The 24082-nt window shown below is 36.5% G+C and overlaps 2 long non-coding RNA genes across 4 annotated transcripts in view; one reads left to right on the top strand and one right to left on the bottom strand.

Annotated features, from left to right (window-relative positions):
* Window positions 1–24082, top strand: part of LOC108588864 (uncharacterized) — a 382270-nt gene that overhangs the window by 135185 nt on the left and 223003 nt on the right. The gene's annotated exons all lie outside the window — the stretch shown is intronic.
* The window catches only part of LOC118148788 (uncharacterized), a 36690-nt gene that overhangs the window by 10171 nt on the left and 2437 nt on the right, over window positions 1–24082 (bottom strand). For both annotated transcript variants that reach the window (XR_004735745.3, XR_013528687.1), the window contains exon 2: window positions 1328–1492. This is a non-coding gene — a long non-coding RNA (uncharacterized LOC118148788). The remainder of the gene's footprint in view (window positions 1–1327; window positions 1493–24082) is intronic.

Raw genomic sequence — 24082 nt, 5'->3', positions numbered from 1 at the left:
GTTCCTTCCTCCCAAACTCAAATAAGAAGGAAGTGGCCAGTGGTAGGAGTCACAAAAGGGCTTTGGAGATGTGATATTTATTTTGAGAACCAGCCTTAAATTCTTCATGTTAGAAGCTCTAAGTTGTTCTCCCCACTTCCCACCTCCATCCATTGAATCATTGAATTTTAAAAAATCAACAATTTTGAATGTTCAAATAACATAAAGTTATATTTAATATCATTTTTTTCTTACTACCTATGTGATAGGATTTGATCGTGTCCCCAGCGAAAATCTCCTCTTGAATTATAACCCCCATATTCCTCACATGTTGTGAGAGGGACCTGGTGGGAGGTAATTGAATCATGGGTCTAGGTTTCCCCCATGCCATTGCCATAATATCAAGTGAGTTCTCATGATATCTGACTGTTTTATTATTTCCTGCTGGCACCCCTTCTCTCTCCTGCTGCCATGTGAAGAAGGACATGTTTGCTTCCTCTTCCGCCGTGATTGCAAGTTTCCTGAGGCCTTCCAAGTCATGTAGAGCTCTGAGTCAACTAAACCTCTTTCTTTTGTAAATTACCCAGTCTTGGACAGTTATTTATAGTAGCATGAGAACAGAGTAATACACTATGATTTTATATTTGTGTTGCTTTTGAGTAAAGAAGCTTAATAGATGTTTTGGGCAAAATTTTGTCTGTAAAGCCAGTCACAGTGGAATTTGCTGAAAAAAGAAAGGCATTAAGAATGGATCCTTTAAAATGTTTTCTTTTATTTTATAAAAACAGTGAAAAGAAGAGAAAACAATACAGAAGCTCTAAGGATTGTTTTTTCTTCTTGCCTGGGTCTTAATACTTACAGAGACTTAGAGACTTGTTAGTAACCAAGTGTACTGCCCCTTAAATTTAAAAGCTGTGATTTGTATCCTGTATTTAGGGATTGTGCACATTTATTTTTGATTTATTATGTTTAGCTTTCTCTCTTGTTTTTCCTGCCTACATAGCAGCAGGTGTTTGGGTGATAACAACACTTAAAATAATTCTAGGAAAATGTGCAAATTGGCTGTAGTGTAGTAGGAGCTATCATAATCTCCCTGTCCCCATAATTTACTTACACTAATTAGATTGTAGCACCAATGCTATTAAGTGCTTGGGACATGGAAATTTTTGGTACATAATTGTGTGGGTGTTTTAACTGCAATGAGACCTATATAGAAAAGTTTTGAAGTTTGGGAGGGCTCTTGCTGTATTCTAGAAGTGAAGTGCCCACTACCAAAATGACCTGAGTGTAATAAGAATTAAGAGAGAAGAGCTTTTAATTCACAAATTTCAACTATAAAATACTATACCTAATCATATCAGTAAGGAATGCATTCAGCCATAAATGGATAAAAGTTCAGTGACACCGTGATGTCATCAAGAGTCAGATTTCTTCCATCTTCCTGCCCTGCCATCCTTAGTGTGTGGATCTCTGGATGGTTCTGTACCTCCAAGCATCAGGTTCATATCCTAGCCTGAAAGAAAAATAGAAGCAGGAAAGAGGAGAGGGCAGCAATTATTATAGGAGTGTGGAAAAACTCATGTAGAAATTTCTACCAGATTCCCAATTATGTTTCCTTTGTCAGAGCTGGGTCACAGGATCATCTACAGCTACAGGAATGGCTGGGAAAATGAAGATTTTAATTGGACAAATTGGTACTTCACCAAAATAAAGGTTTTGGTTAATAAAAGAGAAGGGGAGATTTGACATTTAGTAGGTAGAGAGCCATGCAGAATCTTTTTTCTAAGAATAATATATCCCCCATCTGTGTATGTATATATGTATATGCAAAAATGTATGTTGGTGTGTGTATTTCTACTGAGCATGTTTGAGACTGTGGTCTTCGGCATCTTACAGAACTGAGTTTCTATTCTTTCCTACTGTTTATTAGATGTAAGACTTCAGGGAAGTCGTTTCACTAAGTTTCATATCTCTAAGATCACAAAAATATTTCATGAATTAAATACAATTGTAATCATCAAGTAAGAAACATGACTGGTACATAATAAGCTTCCAGTAACAGGTATTTCTTTTATTATAAATATTGCTCTTACTGCCATTATTATTAACCTCCAGTTTTTCTGAACTGACAGGAATTTGAGAAGCTATGTAGGAGCCTTGATAGGGACTGCACACCGGTCTGTGAAGGACAGTCAGGGGTGTGGTTCAGTTGCCAGGAACATGAAGGTGTGACAAATTCCTATCCAAGAGAGATGGAGAAGGGAACACACATTCCTCCTCCCTGTTGGCATTTGTAAGGTATGCCTACTGCAATTGATGGCAGATAAAGAGAGGACACCCATGTGCAGTTTGTGGTAAGGCAGATTGTGTAGTTCAAGGGGTAGTTCTTTCACTACAAATAAAATATTCCACCGAATCTGCTAATGCATCACTAGTCTAGTCTACAGCTCATTCTGCAGCCCCACTTTTGCACAACCTGGAGCCATTTTTGTACACTTGTAGAGTAGTTGTACTAACTCCTCAAAGGAGGGGCATTAGCATGTCTACCTGCTGCTCACCATGTTCAAAGCCTACTTCTATGAGAGCTTACACTGCAGATCTCTGGCTGGAGTCATTACCCAAAATATCACACAAGTGACCCTCTGTCACATCATAAGCTCTTGCTACTCAGCGTCTACTGACCATGTTACCTCTCACTCATAGAGCTTTTGCTTGCTGATATACTATCTCACTATCATTTAGAAGACCTATGCATTATTCTTGACTTCAGTTTTGCTGCCTACATTACCTATACCTGTCCACGCACCTGCCCTATAGTAGAATCATATCTCAGGCTGACACCCTGAACAAATGTTCTCCTTGTGAAGGACAGTCAGGGGTGTGGTCATGAATGCCAATAAATTCCATAATTGAAGCTATAGAGCCCAAGCTCTCACCAAGTCCTCATATTCTGAAATTACATTTAAGTTCCCCAAATTCCACAGATACGAACAGACAAACATATTAACTGGAAGAATGATGGAATAAATGTGTTGAATTGTGCCAGCCTCATCTCAGTCATCATTCAAGAAATCTACCAAACTTCCTGACAAACCTGATGGAACAAATGACTTCATGAAGTTAGATGAGGAGTTGTGACTAAAGCCTTTTCTATGTAGTCTAACGACCCTGAATTAAAGAAATTTCTTCCAAATGGAGATGAGCTTAGTCATGAATTACTATTACTTTTGGCCTACAGTGACTTCACTGTTTCCTGGTGGGTAATGGGTAAATGAAATTAAGCACAACTATCCTCCATATTGATAATATGCTCATGTACATGATAAATGCAACCTCATAGAGAGTATTTTGAGTATTTCTGTAGCAAGCGTGATAGAACCACCAATGTATCAACCTTGAGAAATTACTTTGCATGCCAAGAAATGAAATACCTAGGCCGTGTTCAGTCTATTCAACTTGTCTGCACAATGCCAAGAAGGCATTGGAAGTTCTTGAGTGTTAACTATTTCATACACATGATGGTTCAACTTACGATTTTTTTGACTTCATGATGGTGTGAAAGTGATATATATTTATCAGAAACTGTATTTCAAGCACCCCTACAATCATCCTGGTTATTTTTACTTTCAGTATAATATTCAATAAAATACACAAGATAACTCAACACTTTGTTATAAAACAAGATTTGTGCTGGATGATTTTGCCCAACTATAAGAAATGTAAGTGTTCTGAGCATGTTTAAGGTAGGCAAGGCTAGGTTACAATGCTTGATAGATTAGGTATATTAAATGCATTTTCAACTTACAGTATTTTCAATTTCTAATGAGTTTATCACGAATTACCATGAATTTATCACAATTTAACAACATTGTAAGTTGAGAAGGATCTGTATTTGATGGGTTCCTAAAACAACCAGTGAGGTGTATTTGTTTCCCAGGTTGTATTATTTGAGAATGAGTCAGGCAGTCTTGCCCAGGAAGGTCTCTTAGTGAGCTTCAAGGTGCCCATGAATACCAGTGCCTAAGATTCAGAGCCATAAGGAGATGGTCTTAGGAGACCTGTATGTGGACAGGCTTCTTCCTTCATTGCTGTAGCTCTGTTGCTGCCACCCCAATGGGCATATCTATCAATTTAACATTAATATAATCCACAGAAAGTTTTGATGGTTCACAACCAACACGATAGCTCTAGAATTTCAAACCTTGTGACTCTTAACCATACATTACAGACAAACTCAGCAGGCCAGAGGGTGCTCTGAACTCATGCTAGACTCCTTAATCTCATAGAAATAGTATCACAGTAAGTTTATAGCCATGACATCATCCCGGAGACAGTGGACACTGACCAAGATTCTGTACACCATTTTCTGCTTTGCATTTCTCATTTGTATGAGCCACTTCCATCTGTTTATCTAAGGCATTTATCTCATTTTAATAATATAATTCTGACGGATAGTACTTGGATCTCCGGAAGGCACGTGAGGAAGTTTTGTCTCAGGTTGAGTTCCGTGATCATATTTGTTTTCATGATCGCCCCCACAATCTCCTTTATATTGGTTAGCATAGCCAGGATTCTCTGAATCCTGAGTTTGTTTTCATCTTTCTTTCTTTCTTATTTTGCTTCTGAATCTTTACCCTTCTTTCATTTCTTATATTATCCCTGACAAATGAAATTATCTCCAAGATACATGATGAATATGAAATATTGGGTTCATGGAGCAGCTTGAGAAAAAATAATAAATGAAACTTCTACTCAATGACATGACAATCAATTTGGCAAATGCAGAAACTAATTCTGAAAGATAACTGCATTATAACCTTTTAGACATTATGTACAGTCATGCTGTGATTGCTCAGCCCTCATTCTTGCTACCATTTTATCATTCTTTTTTTTTTAAATTTTTTATTGGATTTTAGGTTTTGGGGTACATGAGCAGAGCATGCAAGACAGTTGCGTAGGAACACACATGGCAGTGTGCTTTTCTTTCCTTCTCCCCTTCATCCACATTTGGCATTTCTCCCCAGGCTATCCCTCCCCACCTCCCCCTCCCACTGGCCCTCCCCTTTTCCCCCCTATAGAAACAGTCACTAGAGTGGATCGGCAACCAACAGAATGGGAAAAAATTTTTACAGTTTACCCATCTGACAAAGGGCTGATATCCAGAATTTACAAAGAACTCAAACGGATTTACAGGAAAAAAACAAACAAGCCCATTCAAAAGTGGGCAAAGGATATGAACAGACACTTTACGAAAGAAGACATATATGAGGCCAACAATCATATGAAAAAATGCTCATCGTCACTGGTCATCAGAGAGATGCAAATCAAAACCACATTGAGATACCATCTCACACCAGTTAGAATGGCGATCATTAAAAAATCTGGAGACAACAGATGCTGGAGAGGATGTGGAGAAAAAGGAACACTTTTACACTGTTGGTGGGAGTGTAAATTAGTTCAACCATTGTGGAAGACAGTGTGGCGATTCCTCAAGGCCTTAGAAATAGAAATTCCATTTGACCCAGCAATCCCATTACTGGGTTTATCATTCTTTATACTCATCCCTTTTGTTTTCCTACCTGCTTTGAGCAATGACAGTCATATTAAAGGTAAAGAATAAAGAAAAGAAAATAAATGCTAAACATATGACTATCTGTCTGAATGTCAGTGACCATTTACAACCACTGGAGACACAGCCACCCTGGCTGTCTTTGAAATTTCAGACTGAATGTGGCCTCTTGCCAATGGAATTGGTGCTGCCAATCTTTCTGCACAGTACAGGAGGAGCCTTGGAACTAAGTCTCTGATGTTTTCTAACACCTAATTATCTGTTAGGTCCGGTCCCATAGCTGTGGAAACCACGTAAATGGCATAATACATTTCACTTAACCATGCAGAGGTGAGAGTTCCTATGATATCAGACCAGTGAGAAGTATTTTAAAATTGAGTTAAATTTAATAGTAGAATACAAATTTGATGTCAGAATATTCCATATAGTGTAGTTAGTATAAACCCAGTATAAATGTTTATATAAATTTGGCTTAAACCATAACTAATATTTGTATAAGTATCAGCTCAATTTATTTAATCAGGGGTGTTTTAACAATAATGGGCCTAGAAATTAATGTGGACACAGAGAATAATGATAATTGATTAAGCTGAAAATAACATGCTTTAGAAAACTGATCTTATGTCCGTTTATTCACTTACTACTCTACAAGTAGTAGTACTCTGCTTCTGCAACCACTGAAGTTTCAATCTTATTAAATATGAGTCTAATGTAATGAAACTTTGGAATGCAGGGAGAGAATAAAGAATCCATGCCGAATAAAAGTAAAACAGAAAATTGATAACTTTAAGGGTTTCTATTATTATTACCTTTAACTGTCACCAAAGCTATGGGTTAATATAGACTTTTACTTAATTTGGGTTGACTATCACCACTAATTGAATGAATGTGTGTGTGTCTGTGTCTGCATGAATGAATGCAGGGCATTTTAAAATGTTGGCTCACTTACTAAAAGTTACTTCATAATGATTATTGATGGCTGTCTTAAATATTCTTATTAGATATTTGAAAGTAGAAATTATACCATTATGTTTGCTATTACTTCTTTTTAATTTGATTGATGTCAACAGAAAATTGTTCTTGGCAATAATCTCTAGTGGATGATGTCTAGAAAGATAGTTAGGAAAAAGCACCAGTAGATTTTCCCTTCTAATTTCTCAAGGAAAAGAATAGACAATCATTTATCTAGAAAAAAAAAAGACTTCACTGGTAAAAATACTTGCAATAGCTAACCTGCTTTCCAGCCCCAAACTTGGTACCACTTGACTAAAACACAAGTATGAAAAGGTTGCTGCTGGCTGAAGCTGAAGATCCTTATTTGGCCTTTTGCTAATCTGTCTGCCTGTATTGGAAGTTGAATTATATCCTTTAAAAGGATGTTGAAATCCTAACATTTTGTACCTGTGAATGTGACCTGACTTAGAAAAAGGATCTTTGCAGATGATCAAGTTAAGATGAAGTCATCCTTAGGGTGGACTCTAGTCCAATATGACCAGTGTCCTAATAAAAGGGGAAATTGAACATAGAGATAGACATACACATGCACACAGAATTGCAGGTGAATATGAAAGCAGAGCTCAGGGTGATACATCTACAAGCCAAGGCAGTCAAAAATTTCTAGCAAACCACCAGAAGCTAGGAACAGACATGGAACAGATTCTCCTTCAAAAGGAATCAATCCTACTGACACCTTGATCTCAGATTTCTGGCCTCTGGAACAGTAAGAAACGAATTATTCTTGTTTAAGCTACGCACTTTGTGGAACCTTTTATGTTAACCCTAGCAAACAAATACAACTCCAAACCCAACAATGCTAGTCAGCTTTGCTCTGCTAACACACACCCCTAGATCTCAATGGTTCCAGGCTATTCTCCACTCTTGGCTATGGTTCTGTTCCACGTGTTGTCTTCTGGATCCCATGGTGAAGCAGCAGTACATGTCTGGGATGTATCATTCCCATGGTGGATAGCAGAGGTGAGGCACTGGTGGAAACTTACAAGACCTTTTACAGCTTCTGCCTAGTCATCATGTATGTGGTTCACTGAGCACATTTCATTGGCCAAAGTGAGACACGTGGCAATGGCAAGGATCTGGAAACTTCTTATAGGAAATATGGCAGGAGAGTGAATAATTGTGAAATACCAAACAAACCCACCATTACTTCCTCACTGGAGCAAGAATTGAGGGGAGGTCTATCAAAACTCTGGCCCCAAACTTCTGTGTATAAACCTGTTATGTGACGAGGAGATGGGATAAATCATTCCAGTGCTTAGTCTATAGATAAAATCTAGGAGTGGTTAGGACTTAGACTTGATTTTCAGCACTGAGAGTGTGCTGATCCTTCAGTGACATACCCACTGAATTAAATTTAATTGAATTAAGAATACAAACCTTATAATATTGCATGCAAGATGTATACAAGAGAAAACAACTTCTTTGCTCATTTTCCTCTTTTTCTTTCTCATTTTACTTACTTATGACTGGAATAAGATAATCGACTTTTTTTTGTTCATATTTCCTGAGATAATTTTTCTAATATTCAGGTAAGACTTGAAATGGATTTTTGTGTAAGAGAGACCCATTATAGTTTTTAGAAAATAAGTTACTTATTTTCATTGATAAGAGAATATGAGAGTTGTGGAAGAAAAAGGTGGAATTCTGCTGTTGACCAATTAACATAATATTTAAAAACAGTAGACAGCAAATTCAATGCTGCAGAAAGTCACTGGTGAAAGTTGGTGGGACATAAGAAAATAAAGATGAAAGAAAATATGACAGATGTCAGAGCAGACATGGAAAACAGAAGTTTCTAAATAACAAAACAGACTGTTAATCAATGGCATACCAGATAAAGACAGAAGTTAAAAAATAATAGGTAGGAGACAACAGTGCCTCACTTTATTTCAGATAAATAAAACAAGCAAAAACTCTAAGATATACGCTGGCTATTTTACTTCTTTCATAGTATACAGATTTTCTTTTGCATTTCCCATTTCAAAGATAAATTATCAAAAGAATTAAAATCTGGATAGCTCCTATTTCTCTATCATACTGTTGAAGTCAAAAGATAGTAGAGCAGTATTTTACATGTTCTCTAAGAAGAGATGTGATGCAAGTATGTCACACCCAGTTGAAATGCTATCACTATGAAATGCTTTCAAAAACTTTACCTTTAGTGATGATGATATTCAGATTTTCAATGATTAATTTTTTAAAAAGAGGTTGAATTTCAAAGTTACTGTGGAAAATACATATAAAGAATATTGAAATCACTTAACCAATTTACAAATAAGTAAACCTGTGAATTAGATTATAAAATAAGAGTGGTACAATTAGGGGTGAGGTTAGAAAGATGACATTAGCTTTTTCTAGTTATACTAAAAATACAAAAGACAATGGAATTAGAAAAAGAAAAAGGAAATATACTTCTCCAAAAAAGGCATAAGGCAGATGTAACAAGTAACATCAATATTTGATATTCATACATAAAACACACTGAATCTTAGATTGTTTATTTAAAAGGTCCAGTGATTTGTTGCTCTGAGAATATCTGCTGAAAATAGACCAAAGGGTAAAATTAGCAAAAATGGCAGAGTAAAAGTAAAAGAAAAGATAGTATAAGTGAAGAGGATCATGACAGTATGATAAAATGTATAAATTATAGATGATAATTATGTTATGAGTATATAACACTGATAATCTTATAAGCACAAAATACCAGCAACAAAAATTATGTGAAATACAGAGAAGAAAAAATGAGAAGATTTTTAGCTCACCTTAGTGTACTACAGATTTAATGGAAAAAATTAAATACATGAAAAAATATTACCTTAAGTAAAGTAAAAGATAAAGTTATACAGATCATTTGGGGAAATTGAAGCTTCTAAAAATGTTTTCTAAAGGGAAAATGTGATGTCAGGAGGGGGCATGTATAATTAAGGGAAATACTTGAGAAAGTGACTAGAAAAATTTTGTATGAATCTAAGTATAAATATACATAGAAATATACATGTAAATACATTATATACACACAAAAATCAATTATGTTCAATACCTATGAAAACTAGATACCTTTCAAAGTCATGAAAAACATGACTTGATTGTATTTCACCTGCTCTGATAAGCATTTAAAGCTTTTTATAATAACAAATATGTGAAATTATAAAAGAAAAAAATTCAAATATGTAAAACATGAATATTGTTCAAAGAGGTAAACCATGTAGAATCTTTGAGAAGAAAATTAATTTTTGAAAATGTGGCACATATATACCATGGATCGTAATGCAGCCATGAAACAGGGTTGAGTTCATGTCCTTTGCAGGGACATGGATGAAGCTGGAAACCATCATTCTTGGCAAACTGACACAAGAACAGAAGACCATACACTGCATGTTCTCACTCATAAGTGGGTGTTGAACAATAAGAACACATGGACACAGGGAGGGGAACATACACACCAGGCCTGTTGGCGCTGGGGGGCTAGAGGAGGGATTAGCAGAGGGTGAGGGGCTAGCAACAGGAGAGATACCTGATGTAGATGGCAGGGAAATGGATGCAGGAAACCACCATGGCACATGTTACCTATGTAACAAACCTGCATGTTCTGCACATGTACCCCAGAACTTAAAGTATAATAATGAAATGAAAAACTTTTTTGACATATTTGAAAGATTTGAATAAAGAAATATAGCTGATTCCGAGGACTCTTCCCTCCTTGATCTTTGACAACATATATTTTTGACTGTATGCAGTTTTAAGAATACAGGAAAGTGTGAGGAATGATGGTTAACACTCATGCACAAAGCCAACATTTGTATGTGGGCAAAGTATAGACATTCCTTTTAAATTCAAGAACAAAATAATCATGATATATATTATCACTTTTCCTATTTACAACTGCGTTTTACACTATAAACAGAAAAAAGGACTGAAAAGTTTGAGCCAAATTAGAAGCAATTAGTTGTTCTTTAATAGGTGAATGGATAAACAAACCGTATAAGGGCCTGTAATCCCAGTGCTTTAGGAGGCAGAGGCAGGAAGACTGCTTGAATCCAAAAGTTTGAAATCAGCCTGGGAAACAGAGTGAGACCCATATCTACATTAAAAAAAAAAAAAAAATTAGCCAGGTGTGGTTGAACAAGCCTATAGTTCTAGCTACTCAGGAGGCAAAGGCAGAAGGATTGCTTGAGGCCAAGCTTGAAGTTGCAGGGAGCAATGATAGCACCACTGCACTCTGATCTGGGCGACAGCAAGATCTTGTCTCTGAATAAAACAACAAAACGTCTGGGCGTGGTCACTCAGACCTATAGTCCTAGCAGTTTATAAGGCTGAAGCGGGTGGGTCACTTAAGGACAGGCGTTCATGCTGCATTCTTCACTAGGCGTAAGAAAAAGGAGTAGCTTTATACCTATTATAACGTTAGAGTGGGAATTGTAGTTTATCTGCTGCTGCTTATGTGCTGAAGGAGAATGAAATGTCTAGATCACATCAAATTATTAGAGGGTTAATTACAAAATATCAAATTACAGAAGAACTAGCAGAAGATAAAATAGTTTAATCTATAAAGGAATAGCTTTTAAACATCCAAGTAATAGGAATAATGAAAATGTTCATATATATGTTTAAAATATCCTTATGATGAAAATAGTAATGGAATAAGATCAATGATAACATGTTTACATCAAGTATGATACATTTTAATATCAAATATTAAGGATACACTCAAGTTATAAAAATATTGATACTCAAGGACCTAGAAATAGAAATTCCATTTGACCCAGCAATCCCATTACTGGGTATATATCCGAAGGACTATAAATCATTCTACTATAAGGACACATGCACATGAATGTTCATTGCAGCACTGTTTACAATGGCAAAGACCTGGAACCAACCCAAATGCCCATCGATGATAGACTGGTCTGGGAAAATGTGTCACATATACACCATGGAATATTATGCAGCAGTCAAAAATGATGAGTTCGTGTCCTTTGTAGGGACATGGATGAATCTGGAGAACATCATTCTCAGCAAACTGACACAAGAATAGAAAATGAAACACCGCATATTCTCACTCATAGGCGGGTGATGAACAATGAGAACACATGGACACAGGGAAGGGAGTACTACACACTGGGGTCTATTGGGGGGGAGTAGGGGAGGGACAGAGGGGCGGGGGGAGCTGGGGAGGGATAGCATGGGGAGAAATGCCAAATGTGGGTGAAGGGGCGGAAGGCAGCAAAACACACTGCCATGTGTGTACCTATGCAACTATCTTACATGTTCTGCACATGTACCCCCAAACCTAAAACGCAATAAAAAATAAACAATTAAAAAAATATTGATACTACAAAAGATAAGCAGGCAAGTGACGTGAGCTGACAATTCAAAAGGGAAAATGCAATTAGAAAATGATAATATATGAAACTGTTCATACTGTCTAGTGATAAAGTTTTGAAATAGAGCAATATTAAACATAAAATTATAAAAATTGATAGCTTCCTGTGCTGATAAAGTTTAAGTGAAATTGCTATGTATATTTTAAGTTGAAACAGTTTAAAAGTAAAGTAACTGGGTTGACAATAGGTGTTCCTTACATCTCAAAAATATGATGCCTTTTCTGAGAGTTTAATCATTGAAAAATAAATTTGTAAATGGACAATAAGTATTTTTTATCCACCTCAGGGAGTGGGTTATAGCTTCATGTGAAGTCTTTATTAGTATGTATTAAGCTGCTGCAGAGTGAATAATTCTTTGTACGATCAAACAGACTATAACAAAGGAAGGTAGTCATGGCAGCACATAAGAATGGTGGTGTGTATTTGGAAATTTGCATCTTTATAGATGTGTATGTTTGTGCCAATTACTTCTCAAAAAATGCAGATAAAGGTTTCTCTACTTACAGGAAACATCGTACTGATCAGAGAAAGATTGCAACAAATCTCAGAATTTGATGTCTCTTATTTGTGGTTGGAATTGTCCCTGAAGTCAGCTGAGGTTAAACCTTAAGGTTGTGCCTCTACCTGTGATGTCTTAATATTCTTCTTCTTGACTCCTCTACTGGTCTGAATTAGAATTTCTAGGAGGTTAATCCTTCCATGAACTGACAAAGGGGTTCATGTGGTTGGTGCTGATTTTTAAAGCCCTTGGTGGATATTTTAACAGGATTTCTAGTTAGAGAGTTAGTAGAACGAAGGCTATATTCCCTGAGTTACTAAAGGTTTAGAGCACAGGTGAAAGCTAATCAAAGATTTTTCTTTACTCATGTAGCTTTCTATCAACTGTGTGCCTAGAAAAACCAAGCAATCTTCTCAAGCTGTTATTGCTGCTGAAGATGTTTGTTGTCTGGAACATAGCATATATTTGTAATTCTGAACTTTTATAAAAGCTGCTTCTTAGACAACTGGACAGTTGGAAGTGGCGTCTTTTTTAGTGAGTTATAAAAAGTTCCTTGTATGATTGCCTTCGTTTCAGGCTAGAGTACTCTAATGAATCTGCTTTGTTATTAATCACTTGGAAGATGAATTTGCCATTCTAACTGGCTTATCAATCATTTGAGGAAAAACTAAGCAACTTCTGCTACATCACTTTTTCTCACTTATTTGCTAGTGGAGTGAGAAATGTGTTTAAAGTGATAACTGGAAGTTTTAGGAAATGAAGGTGACTCACTTTAATGGGTTTCGGCATTGCTGCAGTCCTAGAAGATATCTGTACCCCAAGTTCCACCTATTTTTTGAAATTCTAGTGCCCTTCTCTTTAAAATAAAATGATATAAACCAACTTTAAGGTTGCCCCTTCCTCTTCCTAGCACATTCTTGGTGACTTTTTTTTCAAAAAATTTTTTTCAAGATAGAATAATTACAAATCTTTTCAATAAGCATATAACTATTTTCATAGAGTGACATCAAATACCCATCCATTATAAACAATTAAGGTTCACATTTAAGGAACAAATTTGATGAAGTAATTTAATATGCCAGTAAGATACCATGATGTTATGTATAAAATATATTCTTATATGTAGACTTCTAAGAAGAAAAAAATTACAGTGCTCATCTTTGACACTTGTGTACTTCACTCTCTTTTGAATGAACATAAAGGAAAGAGTTTGGTGTAATTCCTTATGGGGTGTGTGTTGGTTTTCCATGCCATGATCTGTGAATTGTAATTGTGGTTTCCCTTTTCATTATCATAACTGAGCAGAGCTTTTTAAAAAATCAATAAAAATACAAAGAAATTGTTAAGCAAAAAAAAGCTTATGTGTATACTTGGTTGAGAATATTTGTCAAATAATATTTACAAGTAAAATCTCTCAGATTATATGCATTTAAAAATTTGCCAGATGTTGCCAAATTGCCCCTTAAGAAGGTGTTATCAATTTAGCATAGACTAACAGATGTTTATTAGCCACGTGAATCACTTATCCTTGTTCTTTGTCAGGTTTTTCCATGGAATAACTGATCTCTTTAATTAATATTTACACTTTTTCATATATTAAGGAAATTAGCCCTTTGTTCTCAGTTGCACGTATTCTCTAGACTGTTGACTTTGTGGTATTCTTTTTAGTTCAGAATTTTTCATTTTTATGAAATGAAATTTTTTCTTTACCAATCTTTTTTTATGGTTTCAATCTTTTTTAATTTTTAAGGTATTAGGTTTCATGTTCTGATTGGAATAAAATTCTTGGGCCAGGTGTGGTGGCTTATGCTTGTAATTCCAGCACTTTGGGAGGCTGAGGCAGGTGGATCATTTGAGGCTAGTAGTTCAAGACCAGCCTGGGCAACATGGCAAACCCCCATCTCTACAAAAAATACAAAAAAAATTAGCTTGGTATGGTAGTACATGCCTGTAATTTCAGCTACTTCAGAGGCTGAGGCACGAGACTTGTGTCAACCTGGGAGGGAGAGGTTGCAGTGAACTGAGATTGTACCGCTGCACTCCAGCCTGTGAGACAGAGTGGCACTCCATCTAAAATACAAAAAAATTTACTCAAGGATTTTATGAGAGAGAGTTTCATAACTAAATCTTTGATTCTTCTGAGATTTACATCTTAGTTGAAGAGGTGAGTTAGAATCCAGCTTACTTTTTAAAAGCTGATTACTTTATTATCATTTATTGTCCATTGATATGAGATACTAGCTTATATCTAATTTTCACCCATATTTGTTGATATATCTAGCTTATTTCATATCACCAAGCTGTATATTCTGTGTGTAGTACCAAGTTGCTTTAATATCTAAAGTGCTTTTATATCTGGCAGAGCTCATTCATTATTGATAATATGTGTATATATGGGAGAACAGGTGGGGCCTTAATAAAATCTGAGGGGAGTTTAATAGTTCACTAAACTGTAAATCCTAGACCGGAGTTTTCATTTTGAAAAGGGCTGCTTTGGCCACTAGTCCCTAGACATCTTTTGTGATGGCACACCTCAAATGTTGTTGTGTCTCTTCATTTTTTCTTACAACGTGGTGTGACTATTACCACTTTTGGAAAATGAGTTTCTGGGATATTGGACTGTTGTCAATTAGATAACCTCAGAACCCTGTTCCAAGTCACAAATTTAAAAAGCTAGAGTCAAAAGAAGCTATATTTTTAGCATTCATATGAGCATCAAGATTTTTCCTGTAGAGAAGGGGATACTAAGGAATGCTCATTATATCTATGTTGAGATCTAAGAACAGCACCCTTATTAGAACCTTTTTACACTGACACTGAGCATGGTTCTATGATTTCAAGGTGCATTCTATGAACTACAGGTTAGCTGTATTCACAATATCAAGAGTGCCAAAGAAGCTTTATAGTGAATAAATTTGTATTTAGGTATCCTGCCACATTTTGTTGAAGTCTTATCAGTCTTTCAAGGCCAAATTTAAAGCCAGCTTTTTCCTGAAGGATTAGCTGATCCCTTTGCTCAGATAATAGCACCTTTCCCTCCTGTTTTCTTATCACCATTGTAGCCTCTCTGTTATCAGATAGTTCTGATCTCTTCTGCCCTATGCTCCAGCATCTGCTTCCTTCCTTTGAGCATAAATGACTTAAACTCGGGTTTCCCCATGGCTTTGTTCATAATACTAACTCAAAAAATCTCTGATTGAATGGAATTTATAACATTTTAAATGTTTGGGATTTAATTAAAACTATTGTACTAGTTTCTGTGACTAATAAATTACCACAAACTTGGTGACTTAAGAGAAATTTATTCTCTCACAGTTTTGGAAGCCAGAAGTCCAAAATCAGTATCAGTGACCCCAAATCAAGCTGGGCCACATTCTTTCTGGAGGCCCTAGGGAACAATCCTTTTCTTACTGCTTCCAGCTTCTGGTGGCTGCCAGCATTCCTTGGCTTGTGGCTGCATTACTCAATCTCTGACTTCACATTTTCTATGTGTAATCTCCTTTTGCCCCTTTCTTGTAAGGACTCTTATTGCATTTTAGTTCCCACCTGAATAGTCCAGGATAAGACCCTTAATCACAACTGCAAAGACCCTTTTTCCATTTGCAGCTTCCTGGGATTAGATGTGGTATGTTTGAGGATATTATCCTACCAATTATAGATAAATAGCATCGAATTTGAGAAACCGTATACCAGGGAACTTAATTTTTTTTTAATGTTGAATATGTTTCCCTATTTGAAAGTGAAGTCCAGGGTAAAAGGTAGTCTCTGTGTTGACAGGATTCGGCAGTAAGAAATGAAGAATGTATGTATAAAATCATATATATTTAAAGTAATCTGCATTTTAAAAATCATATATATATATAAGAAAGTACAGTCCTTTCAAGTGTTTTGAGAAATTTTGGTAAATTTATTCCCATATAAACACCATTTCAATCAATATACAGAGCATTTTATTATTCCACAAAAGTCCTTTATATTTATCCCTCGTCAGTTCTCTCCTCTCTGTACCTTGGTTCCAGACAATCACTGATCTATTTTTTGTCTTTATAGATTAGACTTGTTTTTTCTAGGGTTTTATATAATTGTTATCACATAGTATTTTTCTTCTACTCTGCATAATGCTTTTGAGATCCTTCTATCTTGTTGCACATATTAATAAATTATTCCTTTTATTGCTGAATATTTTGTTCATTCCTCTATTGATGGCATGTAGGATGTTTCCAGGTTGAGACTGTGATGAATAAAGCTACAGTCAACATCTGTATACAATTTTTTTGTGTAGACATGTTTGATTGACATGTTTCTTCTTTAGAATCCATCTCCCCATTTAATTCTCCACGACTTCAGAGAGCCATGCCTTAAAATGTACAGACATGAACAAACTTAGCAATAAATGGGGTGGCAGTTTTTGGAGGACTTCCTGCCTTTTCTGTTTCTATAATAGAGATAGAACAGCCACTTCAAAGACTCCTGCTTCTCTTTCAGTTAGGATTTAATCCTTTCAACTAACCAAGCAGACAGTAGTTCCATTGAGAAAACAAAAGAAATCAGAAGGGGTGCGAGAGCTTGAAAGTATAAGCAAGTAATTATCTGATTCAATCAGAGGGAGAACCAATCTTAATGGGGGCATTGCTTGCTAAATTAAACTGCAGGGAATCAGTCGTGAACCTAACTTGAAATGTAACCAACTTTCTAAGCCACAGAAAATTCAGGCTCCATTAGTGTACTTTGTTATCTCTTGCCATGGAACTCTTAGAAGAGCCCCTAGACAGATGGTGTTAATATGGAACCATCAATCAATCATATGCTTGTTTCTCTTTTTCATGCCACAGGTTATTTTACAATGATTTTGAATATCAACAGTCAATTAATTCACACGTATGCTGTATCTTAGTGATTGTGAGAATATCTGAGGTTAATTCTAATTTAGCTCCTAACTTTTGTTCTAATCCAGAGAAAGATACTGAATACATTAAGTCCCTTTGAGAAAAGGAAGGTAGAACTGGATATTTTATTCGCTGTGGCTACAGGTGCCACTTACATCTGATCATTTTATTCTCAGAGAAAAGAAAACTCGGAGCAGAAATAAAACTGAGAAATGAAACTCAGTCACAGAAATGGGAACAGGATAGAAGGGGGAAAGTAAAAGATGTGGTCCCAAGACCTCTGTCTCAACTTCTGTGCAGAGGATTTAATAGCAATAAAGCCAGAATTCCCAGTGTGAGGAATTTTCATTCCCACCATTCTTATATCTGCATACTGGGCTACAGCTAAGAAAATCTGAGGTATTCTAAATCACAGTGCTCTTAGCCAATTTCCCCTGACAGATAAAAGATAGAAAAGAAACTTATATTAAATATAAACATGAGGTATCTTTCTGTGCTCCCAATAGTAACATATTGGACTGTGAGAGTTAATACAACTGTCTCAATAATCTATTGATCAATATTAAAAATAATAGAGTTTGAGAAATATGCTATAATTCTTTGGTAATTGTGTAAGTACATACCTTATTGTCATTATTTTTCTTATTTCAAATGGTTGTGTCAAAAAAATCAATGCTTTCTTCTGTTGCCTTTTTCCTTTAATTTCCCACCTCTGTCTGCATTTCCTTTATCCTTTATATTCAACTATGGCTGAATGCTTGATCTATAACTGCTTTCAATTTGGGGGAAACTTTGATTCTAGGTACATCAAACACAGTGTTCTATGTTTCAAGCTCTTTAGAGTTCATTTCGAGCTCTTTAGATAGGAAGCCTAGAAGTTCTCAATATCGATAATGGTCTTTTAGTCCATTCCGCTGAGTCAGAACCTGGAAAGTCAGAAGAAACTAGAGATTGGATCTCCTTCACCTAGCATAGCAGGTCCATACAGATTTCAGGTGGCCTTGCAGAATTCAGAGTTAACCTTGAGTTCTGCTGTAAGATACATTATCTGATAAAGTGGTAAATATATAGCGAATATAGAGAACACAATTTAGAGATTGGTTTGGTGTCAACAATATTTCTGAATCTTTACAGAGTTCCTATGATACAAAACATCTGATCCCTGCTTTTTATTCATTTATGCATTAATTCCCTTCTTCACTTGTTTGAACATACAACTATTTAGTAATTTCTATGTTCTTCATGGATATAATGGTGAGAAAAGTAGACAAAGTGTCTGCTCTCAAAGAGTTTACAGTGTGATGAGAAAAGAGACATTGATTGATTAAATAGTTACATTTTTAATTTAAATCCTATGAAAAAAACTCAGTGTTATAAGATTATAAATCTAAAATGGTGACATTTGAGCTGGGACCTGAAAGCTGAATTGCCAGATGTATCTTATTAACGTTTCCAGTTTCATATCGAAATTGTAGTAGGATCTAGTCTGCACACGGGTTGTGAAAAATGATAATTTTATGAAGAAGAGAATAAAGGAGGATTATAGTATCTGTCTTTTTATATCTAAACTTAAGAGGGTATTTCAGCAGTTCTTACATCCCTTAGGAAAAGCATTAAAGCTTAAAACTTTGTACTTCACATAAGAAATAAATCTGTGCCATCAGGATAAGAAATCATTGAAAAGGGATCCAGAGATCTTGAAGATAGGATGAAAGTTTGTCCTGGGTAGGGCTATAAACCTGTCTGTAGGGCAGTAAATCACTAATAGGCTTCTTACTAGGTTCCTCTGTAAGCCCAGCAGCTGTTAAGTGTCCCAGCCCAAAGGCATTAATAAAGTGAAAAGATACTTGAACTTTTAAAATTCTTCTGGAGACAGGGTCTTGCTCTGTTGCCCGGTCTGGACTGTACTGGCACAATCATAGCTCGCTACAGCCTTAATCTCTTGGGATCGAGTGATCCTTCTGCCTTAGACTCTCAAGTAGCTGCTGAACTACAGGAATATACAACCATGACTGGCTAATTTAAAATATTTTTTTGAAAAGATAGATCCTTGCTATACTTCCCAGGCTGTCTTGAACTCCTGTGCTCAAGCAATCCTCTCACTTCATCCTCCCAAAATGCTAGAATTATAGGTGTTAGCCACCACTCTCAGCCAAGATATTTGAACTTTAGATCAGAATGCAGTTTCATATAAAATCTAGAAGCTATTTTTCCTCAGTATAGAAAAGCAGGAACGAAGAAGAAAAACAAGTAAAGACAATCAAGGACAATTTGTTTCTTTTTGGAAATAAACATAGGTTTATTATGACATGGCCTGAAGTGGAAAGACTGGTATCAGAGCAGGCCTGGGAAGAGTCTTTCTGATTCTATACAACATGAAATCTCAGCAAGGAGGAATGAACTCAGAAGAGGGCACCCATCAAGAAATAAAGTTTATCACAGAATATCTGATTCACAATCATCTTTGGACATAATTTTGGGAATTTTTCAGGGGATGCAGCACTTCCTAAAGGCAGAGGAGCTCACGGAATGGATAGCAGATCACTTGAGGTCCAATGTTCACATTAACTTGGGGTTTAATATCACCATCACCAGCTGTTCCACTGCCACAACAGCCTTGAAATTATATCTAATAGCTAACGTATTGTGTTGTGGTATTTAATGATGATGCTAAATGATACTGTAGCACCAACAAAGAAACATGACAGGAGAAACCAACCTCTGAAGGAATTAATAAGTTTTCAGCATTTAAGAAAACATACTCAGAACAGAGCAAGACGGTGGAACATTATTTGTTGCCCCTGCTGGAGCATCAAATTTTAGCAACCATCTACACATAGAAAAGCACTATCATAAGAACCAAAAATCAGGTGAGCAATCACAGTACCTAGTTTTAACTTTACAGGCAATGGCTGAGTGGCACGGAGAGCCTGTGGTCTTGAAGAAGGGAATGCTCAGTGACTGGGAGACTTTCTATTGAATTCAGTGCTGCCTTGTCATAGCAGAGAACAAAAGCCATGCTGGACTCAGTCAGCTCCTGCACACAGAGGTAGCATTTGGACCAGCTTCAGCCAGAGGGGAATAGACAATGACAGTCATTGGAACTTGAGTTTCTTGGCAAGCCTTGCCACTGTGGGCTAAAGTGCTTTGGGGGCCTAGGTAAACTTGAAAGTCTGGCTAGGACACAGTTTCTACACATAGCATAACAAATTCTAGGACACAGCACAACTCTTAGTGCTGGGCTGCTGGGCTTAGACCCAGTGGATCCGGGTGGCACATGACCTAGAGAAGCACTAGATAGGTGGCTATGGTAGTGCTTATACCATTCCTTCCCCCAACTCCAGGCAGCACAGCTTACAGCACTGAAAATGATTCCTTCCTTCTGCTTGAGGAGAGGAGAACAAAGAGTAGAGAGAACTTTGTCTTGCATCTTGGATCCCAGGTCAATCACAGTAGGATAGGGCACTAGGTAGAGTTTTGAGTCCAAATTCTAGGCAATAGCTCCTAGATGACAGATGACATATCTAGACACATCCTGAGCTAAAAGGGAACCACTTCCATAAAGAAAAGGACCAAGGATTCTTCACCCACTGACTAAAGAACTCTTGGACCCTGAATAACTAGCAGTGAAACACAAGTGATATGCCATGAGCCTTGGGCTCTGAGATGTACTGACATTAGATATGACCCATCACATTCTCAGCTATGGTGAAAGACTCCTGTTTGTGAAAAGCAGAGGGAAAAGTAAAGAGGACTTTGTTTTGCACCTTAGGTATCAGCCTGGCCATGGTAGGGTAGAAAAACAAGCAGACACTTGAGGTGCTTGAGTATAGGCCTAGGCTTTTGGACAGCATTTCTGGATCTGCCTGCCCTGAGCCACAGTGGTGCCTACTGCCCTGGAGGATGAGTCCCAGGCCTGGCATCATTCACTACAAGCTTATGGAAAAGACCTTAGGATTTAAGTGAACATCAATGGAGGCCTGGCAGAATCCTCCATAGGCTGCTGGTGGTGGTGGCTACAGGGAGAGGTACAAAGGGGAGGGAAGAGTAGAAATGACTTTGTGTGGTGGTTTGAGTGCCAGCGTAGCCACAGTACTCAGTAGAATAGAATATCAGGTCAATTACTAAGGTTTTGGACTCTAATCCTTGGTTCCCATATAGTATCTGTGGACCTCCTTGGGGCTTGAGGAAACTTGCTGCCCCAAAGAGAAGAACATGAACGGCTGGCCTTGTGACCTACTTTGTAGAGCCTCAGGTCCTTGAGTGAACATTGTGGGTAGCTAGGTAGTGGTTACAGTGGGCCTTGGGCAAGACTCACTATCGTGCTGGCTTTAGGTCTGATCCAGCACAGTCCCAGTGGTGGTGGCCTCAGGGGTCCTTGCATCACCACACCCCCAGTTTCAGGTGGCTCAGTAAAGAAATAGAGACTCAGTTTGTTTGGGATAAGGTAAGTTAAAAAGAGTCTCTGCCTGGTAATCCACAGAATTCTTCTGGATCTTATTCAAGACCACCAAAGCAGTGCTTCTCCAAGTCTACAAAAACCAAAGAATTGTTGGGCCTGAGGCCCAAGTTCTTCTGAATACTGAGAAAACCTTCCCAAAAAGGATGAGCACAAACTCAGAGTATGATGACTACAAGTACCTAACTCTTCTGTGCCCAGACACCAATGAACATCTACAACCATCAAGACCATCCAAAAACAAAACAACAAAAAAGATCTCACCAAATGAACTAAGTAAGGCACTAGAGACCAATCCTGGACAAACAGACCTTTCAGACAGAAAACTGAAATAAATTCAAGATAACAGAGAAAGAATTCTGAATTCTATGAGATAAATTTAACAAAAATATTGAAATAATTTAAGAGAATCAAGCAGAAATTTTAGAGTTGCAAAATGTAATTGACACATTGAAGAATGCATCAGAGTCTCCTAATAGCAGAATTGATCAAATGGGCTTTGGGCAAGACCCAGTGTTTTGCTGGCTTTGGGTCTGATCCACTGAAAGAATTAAGAAGCTTGAAGACAGGCTATTTGAAAATACATGATCAGAGGAGACAAAAGAAAAAAGAAGGAAGCATCCCTACAATATCTAGAGAATAGTCTCAAAAGGACAAATCTAAGAGTCATTGGCTGTAAAAAGTAGAAAGTTTATTCAAAGGAATAATATCAGAACTTTCTAAACCTAGAGAACTCTATCAGCATTCAAGTACAAGAAGGTTACAGAACATGAAGCAGATTTAACCCAAAGAAGACTACCTCAAGGCATTTAATAGTCAAACTCCCAAAGTCAAGGATAAAGAAAAGATCCTAAAAGCAGCAAGAAAAAAACACAACAAATAACCTACAATGAAGCTCCAATACATCTGGGAGCAGACTTTTCCATGGAAATCTTACAGGCCAGAAAAGAATGAAATGACATAAAGTGCATGAGATATTTAACAAGCCAAAGGGAAAAAAACCCCTTTACCCTAAAAACAGTATATCTGGTGAAAATATTTTTCAAGCATGAAGGATAAATACTTTCCCAGACAAACAAAAGCTGAAGGATTTTTATTAACAATAGACGTATCCTAAAAGAAATGCAAAACAGAGTTCTTCTATTTGAAAGAAAAGGATGTTAATGAGATGAAGAAACCATTTGAAGGTACACAATTCCATGGTAATAGGAAACACACAGTAAAACACAAAATTATGTAACATTGTAATTGCAGTGTATATAATACTTTTATCTTGAGTAGAATGACTAAATGATGAACCAATCAAAAATATAACTACAACAACTTTTCAAGACATAGAGAGCAAAATAAGATGTAAAGAGAAACAAAGTTAAAAAACAAGGGGACAAAATATGTAGTTTTTGTTTTCTTTTTGCATGTTTGTTTATGTAATTGGTGTTGTCATCAATCTAAAATAATAGGTTATAAGATAGTATTTTAAGGCCTTAAATTAAAAAAATACAATGGTTGCACAAAAAGTGAAAAGAAATTAAAGCATAGCAGCAAAGAAAACCACTTTCACTAAAAGAAAGATAGGAAGAAAGAAAAGAGAAGACTGCAAAACAACCAGAAAACAAATAACAAAAGGCAGGAATAGGTCTCTGCTTGTCAATAATAACATTGAATTTAAATGGAATAAACTCACTAATAAAAAGATGTAGAGTGATTGAATGGATGAAAAAACAAGACTCAATGATCTGTTGCCTGCAAGAAATACACTTTTCTTATAAAGATACACATAGACTGAAAATAAGGTATTAAAAAAGATACTCCATGCCAATGGAAACCAGAAAGAGCAGGAATAAGACAAAAACTGTCAGTAAGAGACAAACTTCCTTGTATAATGACAAAGGGGTTAATTCAACAAGAGGCTATAATGATTATAAATCTATGTGTACCAAACATTATAGCACCCAGATATATAAAGAAAAAATCATTAGCGTTAAAGAAATAGACTGACCTCAATACAATAGCAGCTGGAAACATCAAGATTTTATGTTCACATTGGATACATCTCCCAGATAGAAAATCATCAAAGACACACCAGACTTAATTGGTACTATAGACCAAATAGACCTAATCAATATTTATAGAACATTTCATCCAGTGGCTGCAAAATATACATTCTTCTCAGTACATGGATCATTTGAAGGATAGTCTGTATGTTAGGTCACAAAACAAGTCTTAAAACATTAAAAAAACTGAAATAATATCAAGCATCTTCTCTGGCCACAATGGAATAAGACTAGAAAT

Source organism: Callithrix jacchus, chromosome 17 (assembly GCF_049354715.1).
Source record: "Callithrix jacchus isolate 240 chromosome 17, calJac240_pri, whole genome shotgun sequence".
Classification (NCBI taxonomy): Eukaryota; Metazoa; Chordata; class Mammalia; order Primates; family Cebidae; genus Callithrix; species Callithrix jacchus.
This window is presented reverse-complemented; position numbering and strand designations above follow the sequence as displayed.